This window comes from Onychomys torridus, chromosome 8, assembly GCF_903995425.1.
Source record: "Onychomys torridus chromosome 8, mOncTor1.1, whole genome shotgun sequence".
NCBI classification, from domain to species: Eukaryota; Metazoa; Chordata; class Mammalia; order Rodentia; family Cricetidae; genus Onychomys; species Onychomys torridus.
In genome coordinates this window covers 11921385-11938413 of record NC_050450.1, presented here as the reverse complement: position 1 = coordinate 11938413, position 17029 = coordinate 11921385, and the positions used below count along the sequence as shown (strand labels likewise).

General features: G+C 48.7%; 1 protein-coding gene across 1 annotated transcript in view; it reads left to right on the top strand.

The window, feature by feature from the left end:
• The first annotated feature begins 288 nt into the window (after positions 1–288).
• The window catches only part of Abat (4-aminobutyrate aminotransferase), a 104267-nt gene continuing 87526 nt past the window's right edge, over positions 289–17029 (top strand). The window contains exon 1 of the mRNA XM_036195629.1: positions 289–410. The gene's annotated coding sequence lies outside the window, so the exon portion shown is untranslated. The remainder of the gene's footprint in view (positions 411–17029) is intronic.

Here is a 17029-nt window from a genome sequence, read left to right as displayed (position 1 = left end):
ATTAGTCTGCAAAGCCGCCCCCGCTGGTAAGGAAACGACCCCTAATCTCTGTCAGACTTGGCTGGGGACCCTCAGGCTGTCTCTCCCCCAGCCCCTTGCTCCGGCCCTCGCGGCCCTCCTCCGAGACCCCCGGGCGCATCCTACCCGCGGAGGTCGGACTGTGCCCCCGCCCCGCCTTCTCCCTCCCCCCCGGGGGCGGTGGCCCATGGCGGGCGCTCTCATTGGTTGTGGCACAAGCAAGGGCTGGAGGCGGCGGCGCTGATTGGCCGGGGCGGCTTGGCAAAGCTTGGGAGCCTGGCGAGTCGCTGGGGGAGTCGAGCAGACGCCAGGAGCAGCCTGGAGCATCGGAAGGTGATCGCGTTATTCGGACCTGCGGATCGCAGCCTGTAGATCGCAGCCGGGGCCTGGAGGTAAGAGTGACGCGTCCGGGCGCGCGTGGTCGATCCTTTCGAGGGAAGCCTTGCACCCGGGAAGCCAGAGCCCGGCATCTTCCTCTAGAATCTGGGCCCTCGATCTGAACAGGACGCCTGTTCCTGCCCCGAAGGGGAAGGGTCTTCCTCTCCCCAGCCTCCAGGAAGCAAGAGAGCTTCGTGTAACCTTCAAAAATGGGGTCGTTCGTCCTGGCCGCTGACTGGAGGAGGAAATCCCTCCCTTGTTTAACCCTTGGAATAGAAGCCGCTCCCCCAAGTGGAGTCCTGCCTCCCCAGATATCTAGACCCTCTACCATCTCCTCTCATTCCTAATAAACTAAGTTAGGGTCTTTTGCTTCTCTCTCATTCCTGTCTCCTTGGAATGTTGAGGTCATAGCTCGTATAGAAGGGTCCTGTCTCTCCCCGACTGTCAAAGTCCTAGAGAATAAGACCCTCCCTTCAACAAGGACATCCCGGGCCAAATCACCTGCTTGCCTACCCTAGAAACCAGGTTCTGAATTCTGAAGACAGGTGAATTCTCTTCTATCCCTATGAAGACCTTCCCCCAACCATAGGAGGGGCCACATGTCCACCTCTCCCAAAAAAGCTTTTAGGGACCTCTCCTTCCAGTGGAAGGGGAGGTGCTTTTACACCCAAATCAGGCACTCATTTCTGGCCAAGTGCTCTGTCCTCCATGATCTTTTCACATAAATCTCACCTATTAACACTGCTGCCCTCCCATCCTTTCCCAGCACACTCCAACTCCACTCCCACACCATCCGGACTCTCCGGATCATCCCTTCAACCTTCCTCAGCCCAAAGGCAAAGACCGGAAGAGGCTTCGTAAAACTGAGGCCCTTGAAACTATTCCAGGCCTAGAGCCCCTTTCAGGAGCCTCCAAACTCTAAGGATACAGATGGCCCCACACTGCAGGACCAGCAAGCACCCTCTTCCACCCCTACGCAACCCCACCAACACAAACAGAAAGGGCTGTTACTCAGTGTTACCCTCCAGAGGCAGGTCTCTCCACTCCTGGACAAAGCAGAATCAACACAGAGAAGGCCTTCCCCATCAACTCCTGTGACTGTTGCCTCATGGAATTCCCTGGGCCTAAGGCCAAGAGAAGGATGCTGCTGGGCTTGTCCGTTGGTCTGAGGACAGTGTTGGCTTAGCCTCATGGCTCCCTCACAATAGCCTAGTTTGGTTGGGGGCAGACCAGGAGACAGGAAAGCAATGAATCTTGGCTTGTTCTCTGGATCTGGGCACAGTGTTACGGGATGGGCCAGAGGTCAGCTCTGGGTCCAAGAGAACAGAGGTCAGCTCTGGGAGGGACAAATGACTCTGTCTGCAATCCTAAAATATATAAAAGAGCATCTAGATTAAGACTGACCATTTGTTTGGTAGCCGAACAAACTGAGGCACAAGGAGAGAAAGGGATTTGCTCAAGGTCACCCAACTGGTCACTGACAAAACCTGCAGAGCTCCTACAGGGTCCCTGGGGCTCCCCAACACTTGCTCCAGTCTTCACATGTACAAGTGGTGTTTCCAGGTACCATGTCCCCACTGAGAAAGTCAGCTGAGAAGGAGCAGAGCTTTTAGAATGTCTGTCAGCACTCCACGGGCTCCCAGTGGAACCCACTCCTGGGGTCTTATGGGTTTCTGTCTTGAACCTGCTGCCAAGCAAAGCCAAAATCAAGACCGACCCAGCAGTGGGTATTACCAGTTACAATATTCTAGAGCTGAGGCCACTGTGGAGACCTCAGCTGCATAGCTGGATTTGCTCCAGGAAGGATGCCTGAGGAAGTTGTGCCCCTTTCCTCTCTATCTCTGTTTGTTCTCTCTGGTTCCTGTTCTCTGCAGTAATGGCTTGTCCCTACTCAGAGTCCTGCACCCCTTCCTGGCACATGGGTGATTCTCTAGGACCGTTCAGATAGATAAGTGCTAGTAGATGGGAGAGTCTGAGGTGCCAGCGCTCTGTTCTTCTCTCAGCTGGAGGGTAACTATCAGACTTCAGGGGAGAGAGAGCCAAGAGTTCAAGATGAAAGTGTGGAGATGGGAGGGCAGGTGTCCATCACCTGCTACTTGGTGTGCAATCTTGGGAAGATTTTCTTTTCTTCTTTCCTTCTTTCTTTTTGGCCATCTCATGTAGGACAGGCTGGCCTCCACCTCCCTGCACAGTAGAAGATGACCTTGAACTTCTGATCCTTCTCCTCCACCTCCTGAATGCTGGGATCACACTCAGTTTCCATGCCGTGCTGAGACAGGAATGGAGGGCTTGGTACCTGCTAGGCAAGCACTCTACCAACCAACTGAGCTATGGCCCTTGACCTTTGGGAAAGTCCTCTCTCTGTTACTTATCCTTAGGATGAAATAAGTTAATCCTCAAAGGAAATTGCCCAGCTAGTAAGTAGACACAGTGGTCACAATTTCAACTGCAAAGTCAGCTCAGACTGGCAGACCATGGCGGCAATGCCTCTAGCTGTGCCTAGGCACCTCTTTTGTAGACAGTCCACCAGGACAAAAGCAATAGATGAATGTGGGCCACTGGAGACAAGTGAGGATTTAGGGAAACAGAGCAGTGTGTGGAATGGACCACACACCATAAAGCCAGTCAGAACCTAGGGTCAGACCGGCTACTTCTGGGGCACATGATCAAGTCATTGACTTCTCTGAGCCTCAGTTCTTTGTCTTTAGCATGTGGGAGTGGGCATCAGGTAAGAGACAACCTGGAGAGAGGTTTCCTATTCTTAGCGCCACTGATTTTGAGTTGGGTGATTCTCAGCGGTGAGTTTTATCTTCTTTGCTGTGCTTTATATACTAGATGCCAATAACACTACCTCAGTTGATAGAAAATATCTTTTGGTAGGATCAGGGGTAGAAGCTATAATGTCTGGTATGCAAGCGTGAGTTTGAATCCCCAGAACCACCTAAAAGTCAGGCTAGACAGCTAGGGATGGAGACCAATAATCCCTAGTCAGCCAATCTTGCCAAAAGGATGGGCACCAGGTTCAATGAGAGACCCTGTCACCAGAGAATAAGGTGAGCAGCAGTAAGACACCTGGCCTCCACATATGTGTGCAAAGGTGAGCACAACCACACACACACACACACACACACACACACACACACATACACCTCCCGATAACTAAACGTCTGATCGAGGACAAAGTCCTCCTCCTCCTCTGTGGAGAACAATTGCTCTAGTGTGGCTTCAGACACGGCTGACGTTTGAGCTAAGCTGCCTCCTGTTGCACCAGCCTCGTGCTGCAGTGTCTTCCTGATGGCAGGGTGACATTTCAGTTCCTCTCCTTTCAGCAGAACGTTGCCATTCACAGAGCACAGTTGAGGTTCCCATTTTACAGACGATGGAGAGGGAAAGTCCTGTCTGACAGCATCACCCTTTCCCCACAGACAGCAAAGACATGCTCAAGGAGAAGGCGCTTGTTTCTTTATGTGCGATGGGGGTTTGCGTGTGCCACAATGTGCATATCTGGGTCTTAGGGTTGTTTCTTTCCTTCTAGTTGGTGGGATGGAAGTCCGGTCTTCAGTCTTGGCAGCAAGTGCCTTCACCTGCTTGCTGAACCCTGACCAAAGTTTAGGGCTCATTTTGTTTAGAGACTTTCTCAGAAGGATATGAGGCACCCTCTCATACAATTTAAACTCCAGGGAGACCCAACAGTCCAGCACCCAGGGATCTGCTCCAGCAATGTCCCCGCATGTGTGCAGGTGACATAGAAATACCCTCTTTTCATGCCTCTGGGAAGGGGCAGCATTCTGGTGTGCTCCACTGGAGAAAGAACGGCCTTTTTAGAAGAGTGAGTTAGATTTAGGATCCAAACATATAATTCAGTGAAACAAAGTCACTGAATCAGTATAAAGAGGATGGTCCTATTTTAAAAACACAATATAAATACACAAGAAAATGAGGAGTTAGGGGCCATTGCAATGGCTCAGTGGGTGGAAGACTTGTCACCAAGCTAATGACCTGAGTTCCACCCCCAAGACCCACGTGTGGAGAGAAGAGACTCCTAAGAAGCAGTCTTCTGGCTTTCATAAGAATACTATGACACACACACACACACACACACACACACACACACACATAAATGTACTTAGGAATTTTTAAGAAGGTCCGGCCGCGGTGGTGCATGCCCTCAATCCCAGCACTCAGGAGGCAGAGGCAGGTGCCTCTGTGAGTTTGAGGTCAGCCTGGGCTACAAAGCAAGTTCTAGGAAAGCCAGGGCTACACAGAGAAACCCTGTCTCAGAAAAAAAAGAAAGAAGAGAGAGAGAGAAAGAAAGAGAGAGAGAGAGAGAGAGAGAGATCACCATCTTAGCACATTAGGCAACTGGTCAGAATGATAGAAAGATAAATGATGGGTGTGGTTCCCAAAAGGGGGCACACTGGGTGTGTTCTGGAGGGAAGAGGAGAAGGGGTCCCAGCCAGCTTCTCTTGCTTGAGCAAACAAAGCCCAGAGGCTGAGCCTGATGTATACCTGAAGTTGCCAATGGCAGAAACTCAGACCTTCTGAGCTTGCAGAGTGTTCTGGGGCTCAGAAATAGGACTCAAGGACTTCCTCTGTGCTGACTGAGTGTGTGGAGGGGTGTCTCCAACTGCCTGCTTGTGGAACTGGGCTTCTCTTGGCAGCCATTGTGGTGTCTCAGAGCCTTGTTACCCTATCCTTCCATAGGGTGTTGGTAAAAGGCAAAAGAAAAGAAACAGAAAACAATGATAGAATTAAGAACTGGGGCGGCGGCGGAAGCGACCCGACTGGGTTCGTGTGAGGCTTCTCGGGGACCTTGTGTTCCACCCCTCAGTTAATAGTCAGTACTTGGTTTACGTGGCTGAGGCCTCTCATCTCTTCTCCCCTCTGCTTGCCTGTCCCCTGGCTGGGGACAGACGACAAAAGCCTCCTAAGTGACAGCTGGGGAGCCCGGGGCCTGCAGGATTGCGCGGCAGACTGGGTTGATAGCCTCTGCACCACCCCGCCTCAGGTTCTCAGCTGAAAGTCAGGGGAGGCCTCTGAGGGAGCTGTGTTCCAGTGTTCCTCCTCCTGGGCCTGACTCACCAGCTTCCTCTAACACTGCATGCTAAGGGCTCAAAGAGTGGCCTCTAATTACATATCCGTAATTCCACTTTCCAAGGGCAGATTGTCCTTCAAAAGCTGCTTCAAAATCCATCTTATCTCTTTTCCTTTTCTCTCCTCCCTTCCCTCCCCACCTCTCTCTTTTCTCCTCCCTCTTTTCTCCTTTCCTCTCCTTGCTTCCTTTCCTCAGCCCCTTAATATTTTGAGACAGAGCTTTACTATTAGCTCTGGCTAGACTAGTCCTTTCTGTGTAGCCCAGGCTGGCCTTGCATTTGAGATGTAGCTCAGGCTGGTCTCAAACTCAGGACAGTCCTCCGGCCTCTGCTTCCATGTGCTCGGTTAGAGACTCTGGCATCTTTAATGGGACATTTTCCTTTGGCCCTCCTCTACCTTAAGCCAGAAAACAGTTTCTCCCTCCACCCACATCCCAGCCTCCTTTGGTACCTTCACTGTGGCTGGGTTTTCTCCTCTGTTAATTCCCTAGCAGGTAGGGCTTGCAACTGCCTTGTTTGTGCCCATATCCCAAATGCACTGCCCAGTTTCTAGCAGCAAGAAACATTTACTGAATGTATCTCTGCATTAGAAAATTTATTTGTATTTTATGGTGTTTCAGAGTTTTTGCCTGCATGTATATATGTATACTATGTGTGCCTGGTGCCTGAGCAGGGCAAAAGAAGGCCCTGGGTGCCTTGGATGGACAGTTGTAAGTTGCCACGTGGGTGCTGAGACTCAAAAGCAGTTCTTTAGCAAGAGCAGCAAGTGCTCTTAAGCACAGAGCCATCTCTCTGGCCACTAGATGCTAGCCTGAATCTGTGCACTTTGGACTGTGAGAAAACAGACATCACAAACAATTGAACGTTAAAACCACTTTAAAGATACAGCTCTGTGACGTTAAGTGCATTCACAGTGCTGTATTTCCACCATCACTACCTAGTTTTAAGATATGTTCATCACCCTGTAAGGAAGATTAAGAGATCATTCTTTATACATTGCCTCTGGGTCCCTGTGGATTTGTGTCTTAGGGTTTCTATTGCTGTGGAGAGACACCATGACCACGGCAACTCTTATATAGGAAAACATTTCATTGAGGTGGCAGCTTACAGTTTCAGAGGTTCAGTCTATTATCATCATGGTGGGGATCATGGTGGCACGCAGGCAGACGTGTTGCTGGAGGAATAGCTAAGAGTCCTACATCTTGCAGGCAACAGGAAATTGACTGAGACACTGGGCGGTATCCTGAGCATAGGAAACCCAAAGCCCACCCCCACAGTGGCACACTTCTTCCAACAAGGCCACACCTCCTAAGAGTGTCACTCCATATGAGATTATGTGGGCCAATTAAATTCAAACTACCACAATTTGCCTACCCCAAATACTTCATGACCTGTTGGGTTTAGCTTCTCCTTTATTGTGCATACAACAGACTTCTTTCCTTTTTAGGAGTGAAGTATATTCCATTATATAGGTTGATCATGATTTGCTCCTCCATTTACCAGCCAATACATGGGAGTTGTTTTTATCTTGCATACAGCGACCATGCATGTGCAAACATGGTGATTAAAGACCTGGTTTTGAGCTGGGATGTCACTCATTTGATACAGTGCTTGCCTAGCATGAAGCTCTAGCTTTACAGTAAGCCTCAGCTATAAATAAGTTTGAACCCTACCTGGGATTTGTGGAGACCCTGCCTTTAAAAAGGGGTTAGGCATTTGCCGGGGAGAAGCTTAGTGGGCAAATGGCTTTCCTGGAAAGCATGAGCACTGGAATTTGAATCTCCAGAACCTATATAAAAGCCAAGCAGACTTGCTGGCCATTTGTAACTCCAGACTCTGGAAACAAACTAGTGGGCAAAAGGACACCCATCCTCTTCAAGCTCATACATGCAAACACACACACACACACACACACACACACACACACACACACACACACTGGTGCTGACTCCTCATTTAACCTTCTGAGGAACTACCAGCCTGCCTCACAGCAACACTATTTACATTCCCACCCACAATATATGAAGGTCCCAGTGTCCACACATCCTGAGAAGTTACTGTCTTCTGTGTTGTTATTGCAGCCTTTCTAGGGAATATGATGTTGCTACATTGTTGTTTTGGCCTTATTTCAGTAACCACTCACAGTGTGACCTTAAGTGTCCACTCAGGTGCTTGCTGCTCATCTGTGTCTCTTGGAGCTCTTTTCCACTTAAAAAAAATTAGAGGCTTGATGTGGTGGTATACACCTTTAATCTCAGCATTCGGGAGGAAGAGGCTGGTGGATCTGAGTCCAAGACCACCCTAGTCCAATAGAGAGCTCCGAGCGAGCCTGGGCTACTTTGTGAGTAGTCTCATTAAACCAAAGTCTCAACAAAACAAAAAGAACAAATTCTACATTTATTTAAGATACGTTCATCACCCTGTAATGAAGATTAAGAGGGCAGGCACACATGTTCTGTGGTGTGGTTGTAGAGGTCAGAGGACAATTCTCAGTAACTGGTTCTCTCCTTTCTCCATGTGGGTTGTGGGATCAAACTTCGGGTGTGCTTGTGCATCGAAAGCATTTAGTGCTTATGAAGCCTCAACACTGCTGGCTTCCTCGGAGTGGGCAGACACCCACTTAGTGCGGCAGCATCACTGGCCTTTCTGCTGAGACGTCAGTAGCATACCTCCACACAAGCTGAATGTTCTGTGGGGGCAAACTGCTCCTGGTTGAGGATCATTACTTTAGAGGTGTCATGTAACTGTTCCTTGGCTGCACGAGGAAATGGATAAACACATGGTGGGACACCTGACAACAGACCAAAGACAGCATCCCACCCAAGTCAATCTTGGTGAACTAATGAGTTTACCAGGGTTGTCGACACAGTGGTGAGTGGCTCAAAGCAGCCTGGTCACTGAAAAAGCCCCACCCCAGCATGGGTGACAACTCACAGTGGCTGCACCCAGGACCTCCCTGCCCAACCTGCAGGCAGCTTCCCCAGAAAGTCTTTTCTCCTCAGCAGTTGTTTATCACTTTTGTAACCTTGGGGAGAGTCCTCAGGAACCTTAGAATTTTCATGGGCTTGTAAGTCTCCTTGGCTTCTGAGTCATAGTCATACTTCCCCTTCCCTTCCTTGCTCCAGGAGAGGAAATAACTACGAGGCTGAAACAAGCATAGAGAGCTAAAATTCTGTATTTGAGGCCTATTTGTTGGATGTTGGACAGGTGGGTGGGTAAATTTATAGATGGGTGAATGTATGCATGGGTGCATGGCATGTGGATCAGTGGATGAATAGATAGATGAATGGATGGATTCAACACCTGTTAGACAGACTAATGATGAATGGATGTGTGAATGAATGGATGAATACACTGTATGATGTGTGTACTCCATGAATGAATGAATAGATGAATGCACTGTATGATGTGTGCACTCCATGAATGAATGGATGGATGAATGCACTGTATGATGTGTGCACTCCATGAATGAATGAATGAATGAATGAATGTATGAGTGAATGGATGGATGAATGGATGGATGGATGGATGAATGCACTGTATGATGTGTGCACTCCATGAATGAATGGATGGATGAATGGATGGATGGATGGATGAATGCACTGTATGATGTGTGCACTCCATGAATGAATGGATGACTGACTGCACTTTGTAAGATTTGGACATGTTCCTAGGCTGTGCTGGAGCACCACTCTTCCTGCTGGAGTGTGCTGCTCTCACTCCTGAGCAAGGTAGTCCTCACACTTTTAACATGGGCACCCCGTTGAAAGCTTTGTAAAATAGACCAACAGCTCACCCAACAGAATTCAAGCTCTAACAGAATCACCAGGTGGTAGACCACTCTCAAACCATCTTCCTTGCCCTCTGCAAACCCTGACCAGTCCCGACCTCATTGGGTCAGTCAGTTCCCAAAAGTCCTATCGCCTTCTGCCAGCATCTGTTCTCTGGCAAGCTGGGATCCACTGTGTGTTAGAACCTCATTATTTGGACTGAGGAGGTAGCTCAGTGGATAAAAGCACAAGCACTTGTGCAAGATGAGGACCTAAGTTCAAGTCCCTAGAATGTCAAGTCCCTGACATGTAAATGTCAGATGCGCATGACTTGGGCATTTGTAATCCCAGCGCTTCCTTGAGGAGATGGGAGATGGAGTCAGGGGAGTCCCAGAAGCCTGCTAGCCAGCTAGCCTGGTGAGCATATCAAAAAGCAAAAAACAAAAAGAAGCCCTGTCCCAAAAGAAGTTGGAAGGCAGGGACTGACATCTGAGATTGTCCTCTGACCCCATACCAGCACTCAGGTTCATATGAGAGGCCCTGGGTAATTCCAGCACTTTCTTCAGTACAAAAAAAGAAAGAAAAAGAAAAGAAAGAAACAGAGTGAGGGAGGGAAGGAAGAGAGAAAAGGAGAGAGAGAGAGAGAGAGAGACAGACAGACAGAGAGACAGAGAGAGACAGAGACAGAGAGAGAGACAGAGACAGAGAGAGACAAAGAGAGAGAGACAGACAGACAGACAGACAGACAGAGAGAGAGAGAGACAGAGAGAGACAGAGACAGAGAGACAGAGAGAGAGACAGAGACAGAGAGAGACAAAGAGAGAGAGACAGACAGACAGACAGACAGACAGAGAGAGAGTTTAACACCCAGGGAGACCACAGAATAGAAAGTGTTTGCCACAAAGCCATGAAGACCTGAATTTGATCTCCAACACCTTCGTAAAAAGCCAGGCATGAAGCCAGGCATTGGTGGCATACGACTTTAATCCCAGCACTCAAAGGCAGAGGCAGATCTCTGAGTTTGAGGCCAGCCTGGTCTGCAGATTGAGTTCTAGAACAGCCAGGGCTACACAGAGAAACCCTGTCTCGAAAAACCAAACAAAAGCAAGGCACAATGGTGCACTGGCCATCCCTGCACTAGGAAGTGGAGCCAGATCCCTGGTGCTCACCTAACCAGCAAGCCCCAAATTCCATAAGAGAACAGATCTCAAAAAACAAGGCACACAGCTCCTAAGTAGTGCCACTCAGAGTTGACCTTTGGCCCACACTCATATGTTACACATGCACTCTCACATGTGTGTGTACGTACCTGTACACAATAGGTCTTATGTAGGGGAAGGGTGAAAAAGTATGGCTCTTGTGAAATGGAAAAAATAAATACTTGTTACTGGATTTATTAAGCAGATTTTACAAGTTCAAAGGAACAGCCAGATACAGTATGGCCATGGATACAGAAAAATGTTGGCATGAGTCACAAATGAGGCAGAAATGGTCTGACGAAGCAGAACTTGCTTATCTATCAGTTTCCTGCAACTTACAAGGAGTTTAAAAAAAGAAAAAAAGGCTGGCTCAAATGTAATGAACAAGGCTGGAATTAGATAACCCAAAGGCTGGTTTTATGTAGGCGGGGTGCAGTTTCCCATTGATGAGCAACTTCTCTATATAAAACCAAGATTTCCAGAATGGGAGGCCCTTGATGGGCAGAGAGTGCAGGAAGGGGCAGATTACTACTAGCCAGGTGACCCTTTGGGCTGGACCCAGAGATCCACTGGGAACCATACTAGGGGTTCTGAGCAAGGCAATGATGTGATTTCAGGAGCACTTAAAGAAGCTGGGCGGCGAGTGGCCACTCATCCCCCGCCATTGAGCCCAGGTTCCACATGGGAGCCAGCCAATCCTGCAGGCAGGTTTCTGGCCTTGTAGCCAAGGCTTCTAAGACCATAAAGCTCCTTGGGGGAAAGGTTGGATGAATGCCAGCCAAAAGAGCCAGGCACCACCTTACAGGCAGGGCTGTTCCCAAGCAGGAACAAAGGCTGCCTCCCCTCTCCTTGTCCACAGCTGTAAATAGCTCTCCACTGGCTTTGCAGTCTGAGCGCCTTTGTGGGGACAGGCTGGAAATGAGCATACTAAGAAGTGTTTGTGCAAATTACTGCCTGAATGCACAGTGTACACCTGGCATTCTGCCCTGGCCCTGAGTGTACCACCCTCTCAGGGGCTGCAAGCCAGGCTTGAAGAACACACACACACACACAAGAGCATAGACAGTGTGACCTAGGGACAGGCTTGCAGAAGGCTTCCAAGCTGAGCTGGTAAAGTCATGTTAAGAAGAGGACTCCTCAAAGGATCCTGACCAAGTACCAGTATCATGATGACTCATGAATGACGAAGGGGCAGACATCCTAAGAGTTAGCCAGAACCTATGCATCTCACAAGGCAAGAATGACCAGATTTCAAACGTAAGAAACAGGCTCAGAAAGTAGACCCCACAGAGGGCTATGCATAGGAGCAGCATCCAGTGTCTCCTGGCCACATGGACACATCTGAGGAATCCTCAGCTCCCTGGTTTCAGTGGACTCATCTCTCTGTGTGAGCAAGAATGTTTCTAGTCACTGAGAATTGGGATGAGGGGACCAGCTACCACAACAAATAGAAAAGAAGGGTCAAAACATCAGAAAAATGGGGCTGGTGAGATGGCTCAGTGAGTGAAAGTCTCAACCTGACTTGTGTGTGAGTTGGGTCCCCAGGAGGCAGAGAACCAGCTCCTGCATGTTGTCCCGCAACTTCCACACATTTGCCATGATGCCATGTACATCCCCAAATAAACAGGGTGATTTAAAAATGTACTTAAAAATTCTGCTGAGTGTGATGATGAATGGCTATAACCTCAGTATTCCAGAAGCAGGAGGACTGTGAGTTTGAAGGCAGTGTGGAATATGGTTCTAGCCAGCCTGGGCTGTATAACAAGACAGAGAGAAAGGGAGCGCCTAGGGTGTGCCTAGCATATACACATCTCTGTGTTCCATCATTAGCACCAGACATGGTGATGCACGTGTGTAATCCTAGCACTAAGGCAGGGGAATGAGGTGGTCAAGGGCATCCTCAGCTCTTTAGCAAGTTTGAGGTTAACTTAAGATAGGTGAGACCCTGTCCAGAGAGAGAGACATGACTAAGTGCCATGCATGACTGCTCACATCTATAATGTTAGTATTCAAGAGACTGAGGCAGGGGGATCACCTTTAGTCCCAGACCAGCCTGGACTACAACTAAGACCCTACCTGAAAAAAAGAACAGCCAGGCTTAGTGGTGTATGCCTTTAACCCCAGTACTCAGGAGGCAGAGGCAGGTGGATCTTTGTGAGTTCAAGGCCAGCCTGGTCTACAGAGTGAGTCCCAGGTCAGCCAGGTCTATATATAATGAGACTATGTCTCAAAACACACACACACACACACACACACACACACACACACACACACACACACTCACTCACTCATACACACTCACACATACACACACACACACTCACACAAACAGAAACTCAGAGGAAGGAGGTGGGCTGTGAGACTTGGCTCCTTCGGCTGCTTCCTGGAAGTTTTGCACCAGTTCGTAGCTGCATTAATTGGTGGTTGAGAGGAACACCCTCCCCACAGTCCCTGTGGGGAGCCACAAGTTCTAACACTACTTCTTGGAATGGAGCAGGCTCCAAAGGTCCCATGGTTGCTGTTTGTCATGATTCAAAAAGGTCACTGTCTTTATCCAGGTCAGCTCCCTGCATATCTGCCCTGAGGGACCAAGCAAGCACACATATCTTGCCTTTTGTATTACGATTTTCTGATCGGTGTTTTACTACCTGCTCTGTGAATGAACACTTCCAATGCATGAAAGAGAGAATTACTCCACCAGGATCCAAAGGCTGTTTTACCCCAGGCCAAAGACACTTTATCCTAAGTGATTGCAGGTTACAACCGGGGTTCAGCAAGACTGCTAACCTTTAACTTGGGAAAGCATACAGTGGGGGCACACAGTCCTTTTCCCATGAACTGACAGTCAAGTCCTTACAGAGACTCAGCTGGGAACTGAAGCTGCCCCTCTGTCCTCCAGCCTAGGAGAGCAAGGAAAGAACTGCAGAAGCCAAGAGGCTCCTCACTTGGGGACTTATCACATACAGGCTGACCCTGGGAGCTACACCCAGGATCTGTAGGTAGCACCATCCTGTGCTTTTAATAGGGAGCAAAAGGGCACTCAAGGCCTTGCACCTGTTAATCATTGAACTCTGCAGCAACTTTCTTAGTTCTCATCAGTATTTTACAAGCAAGGAAGGGGAAGCATGTAGAGAAGAAAATGAACCCTGAGACTGTCCACATCTGAAATTCCCGTACTATTTGATTAGAGTTGTACCAAGGGCAGGGTGGGCCTGGCGCTCCATAGTAGAGAGCTAAATCAGCATGCGTGAGGCTCTGGGCTGATTGATCCTCCAGCACAAGGGATTGGGAAGAGAATAGGCAGAAATGTTACAGGACATCAGTCCAGAGAGCAGCCACACTGGTGCAGGGCAGGTCCCTGTCATTCACAGAAAAAGCCATTCTGATGCACAGGCTAGGTGCTCTTTGGGAAAGTCATTTCCCAGTTCCCCTTTCCCACGGGCCCACCACTCTGCTGCAGTTCTACTAGACCACAAGTCTCCTGATTCAAGATGCCTGAGTCCTCTGTGTCTTTAGCATCGCCCTAGGATCAGTATCACAGAAAGCGTCTTACCGATAGTCCAGTGTGAGGTGTTGTATTTAGTGCTCCTGAGGACGTCTGCTGGCCTGATTTGCTCACAGAGGCTTGCTTTCTTTTATGTTGCCTGCCTCTCTCTCCTCCTTTCCTTCTTTCTTGTTTTGAGACAGTGTTTCATGTAGCACATAGTGGCTTCCTCCCTCCCTCCTTCCCTCCCTCCCTCCCTCTCCTTTGAGACACAGTCTCATGTAGTCTGGGCCTTGAACTCTTAGTCCTCCTGCTTCTACCTCCCAAGTGCTGTGATTACAGGTATGTGCCATCTCCATGCCTGATTGTTTCTGTCTGTCTGTCTGTCTGTCATCTCTCTCTCTCTCTCTCTGCCTCTGTGTGTGTGTGTGTGTGTGTCTGTCTGTCTGTCTGTCTGTCTGAATGTGGGAGTCAGAGGCTGATATGGGGCTGTCTTCCTCAGTCACTCTCCACCTCATTTTTTGAGGCAGGGTCTCTCACTGAGCCTGGCGCTCACTGATTGAGCTAGATTATCTGATCAATGAGCTCCAGGGATCCCCCTACCCTGAGATTACGGTTGCATGCCACTGGGCCTAGCTTTTTAAGTGGATACTAGAGATCCAAACCCAGATCCTCATGTTTACAAAGCAGGCACTTTACTGGCTGAGTCATCTGCCCAGCACCTGCCTCTCCTTTTTCTTAATGTACATTAAATAGAAAATGTTACCATTAAGATAAATGTCATCTATTGTTGTCATTTGGAGCTTGGAAAATGCATCTCAAGACTCTGGGGTCCTGAGAAATCTGCTGGATGCTTTCTAGCATGTGCGGGCCAAGCCATGTGACTCTGAGCTTCAGTTTCTTCATGTAGAGAGTGTGATCTGCCTTGCAGAATGAATCAGGAGATTTTAGTTGATTGGCACCTCATAGGCTCTTCAGAAATGTCCCTACTTCCTGGCACATGTATCCTGAAACATCCCATTGTCTTCTTAGGACCTCAGAAATCAAAACATTAGACAAGATCTCATTAAAGCTTTCCATTTATATTATTCAATGCATCTTCCTCCTCCTCCTCCTCCTCCTCCTCCTCCTCCTCCTCCTCCTTCTTCTTCTTCTTCTTCTTCTCTCTCTCTCTCTCTCTCTCTCTCTCTCTCTCTCTCTCTCTCTCTCTCTGTGTTCATGCCATGGCACATATGTGGAGGTCAGAGATGGGAATCATTTTTCTCCTTCCATGATGTGGGTTCAAACTCAAGTTGTCAGGCTTGTCAGCCAGTGCCTTTACCTGCTAAGCCCTCTTGCCAGCCCCTCATTGAGGTTTTTATCCAGCACCAAAAGTATTTGATTTGAAGTTATCAGCTATTATAACCACTAGGTTAGGAGTGAGAAGGCTTGGATTTGGTATGGTGATAGTGTGACTGTGATAGGCACATTTGCAAAGCTGAGATACCCCTTCAGTAAGTTCCAGTTTGTGCCTGGTGGTGGTGGCACACGCCTTTAATCCCAGCACTCGGGAGGCAGAGCCAGGCGGATCTCTGTGAGTTCGAGACCAGCCTGGGCTACCAAGTGAGATGCAGGAAAGGCACAAAGCTACACAGAGAAACCCTGTCTCAGAAAAAAAAAAAAAAAAAAAGTTCCAGTTTGTGTCCTAAGCTAGGTTGGGCCAGGAGTTGATGAACAAAAAAAGAAATGCAGAAAAAGGAAAAATCCAACAGGCTGCCATATCCCATTAACTTCATTCCAACATGGAGCCCTGGGTCTTGGTGCTTGGGGACATGGAGTCTATCCTTGTCTGACCAGCATGTCAGTGTAAGCACAGTCTTTATTGGGTCTCCTTGAGTCTGAAATGGCAAGCCTTGGGACTTGTCTTGGGATGTCCTCTGGGAATAAGAGTGTCTCGCGGACACCACATGGCTTTTGGGGAAAGTTGCTGAGTTGACAGGACATCTCCCTAGTTGAGTTGGCATTGTGACAGAGAAGAGCTCTCCTCTGAGGCTTCTGTTCAAAGACTGGAGTGAGAAGCAGATGGCTCCCAGGGCTGCAAATAAGAGGCTGGAACTCACTGTGGTTTTAATTTCCTGCAGGAGCCAAATGATTGTGAAGATTGCCTTTCCTGGCCTCTGCAGAGCACCCCTAAGATCTGACTTATGATGCTGCAGAAAGCAAGAACAGACACAGGGTCTCTGGACTCAGTTTCTCCCCTTACAAAATGACACTATCCTATGTCACAGATGCTTAAGACTGTCACTAGTGGTCAGTGGGTAAAGGGCTTGCTGTGAAATCATGAAGATCTGAATTCAGATCCACAGCACCCATGTAAAAAGCCGGGTAACCCTGGTGCTGAGGACAGACAGATATACAGACCCCAGGAGCTTGCTGGTCAGCTAGTCTAGTCAAAACAGCAAACTACTGGTTCAGTAAGAGACTGTCTCTTAATTAGAAGAAGATGGGAAAGTGGCTGAAGAAGGCAGTTCAGTGTCAACCTCTGGCCTGCATATGTTGCCTACTCAGACAAGCATACCTGAGTTCGCATTTCCTTTCTTCTCATCTGCCAAGGGGAAGAGAGTGTCCCTGTGCTGGGAGATGCTGTGTCTAGTCTCAACACAAACAGTACTGATGGTTCAGAGACAGACAAGGAATCTTCTGGTGGAAACTGGAGTGCTCTGCTCCCAGGGCCCCAGGGCAAGTACCTGTCATTGGACCAGAGTTTGCCTAAGGGAGTCAATTACCAACAGGGAATGGAAGTAGGTCTGGTGATGCAGGCCTGCCACCCCATCTTCTGTGGAGGCCAAAGGAGAATCACAAGTTCAAGGCTAGCATGGACAAGTTAGCAAAACCTTGTTTTGTTTTTTTTTTTTTTTTTTTTTTTTTTTTTTTTTTGTGTGTGTGTGTGTGTGTGTGTGTGTGTGTGTGTGTGTGTGTGTGGTGTGGTGTGTGTGTGTGTGTGTGTGTGTGTGGTGTGTGTGTGTGTGTGTGTGTGTGTGGTGTGTGTGTATGTGTGTGTGGTGCGAGATGTGTGTGTGTGGTGTGTATGTGTTGGGGGTGCTTGTG